The sequence below is a fragment of the Papaver somniferum genome, chromosome 3, assembly GCF_003573695.1.
Source record: "Papaver somniferum cultivar HN1 chromosome 3, ASM357369v1, whole genome shotgun sequence".
In the NCBI taxonomy this organism is placed as follows: domain Eukaryota; kingdom Viridiplantae; phylum Streptophyta; class Magnoliopsida; order Ranunculales; family Papaveraceae; genus Papaver; species Papaver somniferum.
Genome location: NC_039360.1, coordinates 33858836 through 33865655, shown reverse-complemented (window position 1 = coordinate 33865655; position 6820 = coordinate 33858836).

Sequence of the window (6820 nt, the reverse complement as noted above, 5' to 3'; positions counted from 1 at the left end):
ATGCTACTCCCCCTTAGTCTATGAGTTACTCTTTCGTTTGATATAACGTTTAAGCACCATTGTCCTTTCCCTTAGTGATATCAATCAATATAAATCAATACCAATATCACTTGTTTACTCCATATATTTCTCCCCCTTTTTGTCACAAAATGACAAAAGGTACGAGCAAATAAAAGACAGACCGAAAGGATCTTATAAATCTCATAAGACTTGCAACCTATAAGAGTTAATCACGAGGATTCCAGACACCATTTTGATAACCAATATCTAAACCGAAACCACAAAGTAATTTTTTTTATGTTACCAAGGAAACAATTGCCAGAAGCAATTTTCCCTAATAGTTTAGCAAACCAAAAATCGACTAAGCACCTTAGTTCCTTTTCTAAACCGATTGCACAAATACAATCGCTTGTTCGATAAGACCAAAATAAAGATAAATCTATTTTTATCATCGGGTTATTGTTAGAGCATTGCTCGCTCGAACTCGCATGTGTTGTTATCTCCAGCATGTTTGTCAATGTTAGTGATCAAAACTATAAGTCTTGATTTATAGTCTACTTATAGCTAAGTCTCAGACTAGGATAGAAAGTGTAGTTGAGCTCAAGACTCCATGGCGATCATCATACAAAGACGAAGAACTACTCAAGGAACTGGTGGAACTTCATCGACTAAAAGGTATGTGGAGACTTGAACTTATCTATCACTCAAAAAGTCTATCTACTCTATCTCCTATCTTGAGACAAAAGTCGTTTTGCTATATAGATTTTGATTATACACATTTGCTATTTCGAGCCGAGTTTATCTCGCTTATCTATTTCTCAAAATACGTGTTGGTAATCTTTTGCTTTGGCCAACTTCATCTTTACTAGTGACGAAAGTCATATTAAGTTTCGATACCTTGAAAATTGCTTTGACGAAAAATAGTGTGTGAACAACAACTATGTAACGTCCTCTAAGAATGTTTCAATGCTTGAAATGAGAGTTTATATTATATAACCATGGTTGGATATAAACACTGTGTGGTAACTCATATGTGTATAAGTCATTATTCCTTGAACGAAAGTATGCGTACTTTGATGCTCAGGAAAACCGGAACTAGAGTCCGCGTACTGTCGGAAGTTCTCAACCCGAGAATTTCTGCCGGAGTTTGTAAACTGAAAACAAACTTATTCCGGGTACTTAAGTACGCGGACTCGTTGGTTATTTTCCAAAAACGATTATTCGTGAACTTAAACTTATATAAACTAAGGAATGCAAGTTTACAAACCGTGGCTATAAAGTTCATGAACCGATTCGAGTGAATCAAATCGTTTTTGCTTCGATTGTGTCTTGTGAATAACAACTATATAACGTCCTCTATGAATGTTTCAACGATTGAAATGAGAGTTTAGATTATATAACCAATGTTGGATATAAGCATTGTGTGGCAACACATATATGTATAAGTCCTTATTCCTTGAACCAAAGTATACGTACTTTGTTGATCAGGATAACCGGAACAAGAGTCTGCAAACCTAGTCCGCGAACTGTCAGAGGTTCTCATCCCAAGAAAATCTGCTGGAGTTTGTAAACTCCTTCCGGGTACTTAAGTCCGCGAACTTAGTCCGCGTACTTGAGTTGGTTATTTCTAAAGACGATTATTTGTGAACTTATACTTATATAAACTAAGTAATGCAATTTGCAAACCGTGGCTATAAAGTTCATGAACCGATTCGAGTGAATCAAATAGTTTTTACTTCTATTGTGTCTTGTATACTTTTATAAGATCTAAGCAATTGAACAACTCTCTAACTAGTCCGTTTGAGTCATTTGAAATAGCTATGGTAAAGAAGAATACGGTTGATATAAAAGTGCTCATATGGCTAACCATTTGGTTAACTACTGTTGAACCAACTAGATCTACATGTTTGGGTACGGTTACACAAACCTAAATAAACGTGCATTTCATTTGTGTGTAACAATTGATCTAACGGTTGAAAGATATTAGCTTTAATCTAATCAGGTTTTCATCTAACGGTGAATATTAAATGCTTTGTTACTAAGCTAACATTGATTGCAAACCCTGATTTGAAAGACTATATAAAGGAGAAATCTAACAACTGGGAAACCTAATCCGCACACCTCCTGTGTGATACTAGTTTTATTAGCTAGATTTGATTCTCCTTTAACCTTAGGTTTCTACCGAGACCCTATAGGTTAACGACTTGAAGACTTCATTAGGATTGTGAAGCCAGACCGATACTACTTTTCTTGTAGTTGTGTGATCTGATCTTGTTGTTTCTATCGTACTAAGTACAATCATAAGATTGGCTTGATATTGATTTCTCCGATAGGACAGATATAAATGAAGTCACAAACATCTTCGTCTCATCGTTTGTGATTCCGCAATATCTTCTTTCGCTAGTCGATTAAGATTATTGTGAGGTGATTGATCATACCGAGTTGTTCTTCGGGAATATAAGTCTGGTTTATCAATTGGTTCCTGTTCACCGTGATTTATCAAAAGACGGAACAAAAACTCATAGGTATTTTTGTGGGAGATAGATTTATCTATTACCGTAGACTTTTATGTGTGATACAGATTTTTCTACTTCGACCTTGGTTCATAGCAACTCTTAGTTGTGGGTGAGATCATCTAATGGAATCAAGTGCGTAGTATCCTGCTGGGATCAGAGACGTAATGAGCGTAACTGTACCTTGGATCAGTGTGATATTGATTAGGGTTCAACTACATTCCAGACCGAAGTTAGTTTGTAGTAGGCTAGTGTCTGTAGCGGATTAATACAGTATGTGTTCAATCTGGAATAGGTCCCGGGATTTTTCTGCATTTGCGGTTTCCTCGTTAACAAAACTTCTGGTGTCTGTGTTATTTCTTTTCCGCATTATATTTTGTTATATAATTTAAATATCACAGGTTGTGCATTGAATCAATCAATTGGGAAATCCAACCTTTGGTTGTTGATTGAAATTGATTGATCATTGAACATTGGTCTTTGGTACCGTTCAAGTGGTTTCTCTTGTATTCAGTTAAACTCGCAGATTTCTATTTGCTTGAGTAAGTATTGAATCGAGAAAGTGAGATATAACTCTTTGATATACTTTTATTAAGATTGAGTTTGACTGTCTAGTTGATTCTCTTAAAAGTATATTGGAGTTAGTCCATACATATTGCTAATCGAAATAATATTGGGTGTGTTGTTAGACCCCCGATTTTTCAATTGGTATCAGAGCAGGCAAACACTATAAACCTAAGAAGTTTGTGTTTGTTTGATCCTTAACAATTTCCCTATGGGAAATTTCTGTGGAAAACTTGCTCTTGGCATCTGTAACGCACGCCAGAAATTCTTAAAGATTGTTCAAAGATTATTATGGACAAAACCTTCGGTATCTCATAATAATCTCATTTTATCTAAGAACTTGGAAAACTTAGATAATGAGAAACAATCTAAAGAAAAAATTGAAAAGAAAGGAATATTGAGAAAAGTTCGTTACGCTCAAAGATATGGACTTTCACTAGATTAACTCTTAATATTTTTGAGAAATACTATCGTAATGGATCAATTGACAAATATATATTTAGAGCTTTTGAAAGCGTTTTCAGATTCTTATAAAAACTTAATTTTATTAAGTTTAAGAATCGACCCGATAAAAGTTTTGTACATGTAAAACTATGGAATTACGATATACGGACTGAACACTCTGTCAACACAAGTAGATCCAATGCGGGTTCTCATGTTTTTGACACATGGTCAAGGAATCGGAAGATTCTTCTTTCTAGTCACATCAAAAGGAAGATAGAAAGCTCTGACAACCCTGATTATCATCATTACTTTGATTATATCACTGGGACTGCTCACAAATATCAACCAGAAATGTTGCATGAGGATTTCTCTGGACATCATGCCTCTTAGTAACAAGCATGGCACTACCCCATTTGTATATATCTTGAGATGGGGCAAGAAATGGTTTGTTTTGTGTACAGTTGGGTTAAAATGTTATTCTATCCTTCTTGGAGTTTTGAATAAAGCTTTCTACTGCATCCGTCTCCTCTCACAAATTGTGTTGTCACGGGATGCACAACCTTGATGTGCGAACATCAATGAAATTCCCACATTCTTTTTGTGGGTCGCGGTTCATAAACGGGTCCAAGCCCATTAATGGGGCATATAAAGAAGAAGTACGCGTACCTTCTCCTTCATCCTATCAGTCCGCGTAGGTGAACACTCTAGGGTTCTTGTGGTTCCTCCATTGAAACTTCTTTGGAGAAAGATTAAAAGGAAGGGTGTTCAAGGTTCATTCCAAGTAAGTAATTTCCTCTTGATTCTTTCCAATTTCTAGATCCCATGATGAATTTTAAGGTTTCAAAAATAATTTCAAAAAGCTTGGGTTCTTCTAGCATGAATCTTCCCTTGGACCAAAATTCTCTTAGGATTAGGTTTGTCAATGATTCTTGTGCTAATGTTTTTGAAAGGATTTCATCTATGGGTTTTATTTTAGAAAATAAATTGGATTTATCTAGTGGACATAAAGAGGATTTAGTTTGCTTTGAAAAAATCAATCTTGGAAACATCTTTGATGGTCTCGGTCAAGGATTTGATACTCTCACAATAATTTTCTATGCCAACATTCATGATGTTGATCTCGAAAAAAAGGAATTCAAAACCATGATAAATAGTGAAAGGTTTCTTGTTAATAGAGAGTTGATTTCGAATATTACTAAAATTCCATTGGGAAATGTTCTTCTACCTAGGCCAATTGATGAACGACCATCACATGAAGACATCTCTCGTGGTCTTTGTGGTAAGATGGTTGCGTGGAATCAATGGAAGTTTTCTACTAATGTTTTTAGTGTGGACTTGATGGATTTCGGAAAACTTGTTATCTCTAATCTTTGTCCCTCCACAATTGAGAATTCTCGGTGGAGTTGCGAGTTTGCGGAATTGGTCTATTTCCTTGAATTGGGTGTTCCGAGTCTCGATATTTGTGGTTTCATCATTTTTCAAATGAGTTCACCCGACAATAAGTTAGGTTACCCTTGCTTGATTAGTCAAATTTTCCTTGAACGTGGTTTTGATTCAATTGGCAATTCTCTTGGGGTTCCCAAACCTGTTCGTCCCTGTACTTTCAAACGTATAAGGGAGAATGTGTGCAAAAGATAAAAAGATGATTCCCTTGACGATTTTTGTGATCCTACCACCTTGAGTATTCTTCAAAAAATTCACAAGGGTGTATGTAAGGTCAATTCAAGGGTGAAGTGCGTGCAAGAAAAATTGTCGTTGGTTGCAATTAAGTTTCCCGAGCTCAAGGAAGAATTGAACATGATTCAAGCATCTTGGAGTGTTTCCGATGATGAAGATGATAAGTAAATTGTGTTTTTATTTTTTCCTAGTAAATCTTCTTATGATAATTTTATTCTTGTGTTTAGGAAGAATAACTAGAGTTTGGAATAGCCGTTATTGTGATTACACATAGCTATGACCAATGTTTTCATATTTATGTTTTTAGGTTTATTTGTTTAAATTCTAAAAGTTGTTTGGAAGATGATTCTTGAAGTATTAATATTTATGGTTTTATATATTGCAATTTGTTATGGGATATGTGTGTTTGCGTCCGTGAACTATGAATTGTCCCATACCTTGTCAAAAGTCTTTCATATGTCGATATGCAAGTATTGATAAAAGAATGAATAGACTTTTGACATTACAGAAGTTTTAAACCTATTATATGTCATTTTGCAAATATTGATGGAAGATAGGATGAACTTTTGTTTACAAGGATTATGTATATTGTATGTCATTGTGAAAATAGTGATGGAAAATAGAATGAATCATTGTCTATTCCGCGGTATTGATCTTTCCTGATCCATATTTTATGTATATACTGTGTGGATCCGTAGGTTCGCTTATGTTGAGCATTTCCGATTAAATTAATCATGAGTTCTCTTGTGGTTAATTTAATTGAGTATTTTTGGATTCAAATTCATATTCTTATGTGATTTGTTATGTCCAAATAAATTCTTCTTTTCTTGTGAAAGTAAGGTCGCTCTTTTTGTTCTTTCGGGAATGACATTTTATGGGGGAGAGTTCTTAATTGAACTTGCGCTTAATTTCCAAATCTTTGTGGGGAGTGCGGCAATGGAATATTATAGGGGTTATCTTCTATCTTTATAAACTCCTTGATGAAAGCATTTAGCTTCGGCTATATGATTGCATCTAAAAAGTTGATATGTTCTTTCTTTTGGTCATGAAATGTCTCTATGGAAATTTCATTAGGATCCCACTAGTTTTCGTACCTTTGCCAATTTTATTGACGAAAAGGGGGAGAATTAATGTGTAGTTCACACTACAAATACATATGGTTTTCGGATCATTATGTAAGGAGGAGTAGTTTCCATGTGAGATGGAGTATTGACTAAAGGGGAGTGATACATATCACCATAGTATTGTTGTCGAAGTTGTGATACAATTGAACTTTGATGCTATGTAATAATACTATGACACTATATAATAATGATTGAGAATTCTTGTTTTCTCATTGTTGTGGCTACGGATTTTCAACAACGATGATACTAAACTTACAACCTTTGGTATCATTGGAGTAATTGGAAGTGACGAAGATTTCGAGCAATGTTGAAGAACCAAGAAGATCAGGCATGTGGAAGACAAGATACAAAATTTTATTTATCAATTTTTGTATTCCATATGTATTGATAGTTTTGTCACTAAAATTGACAAATGGGGAGATTGTTAGAGCATTGCTCGGTCGAACTCGCATCCGTTGCTATCTCAAGCATGTTTGTCAATGTTAGTGATCAAAAATA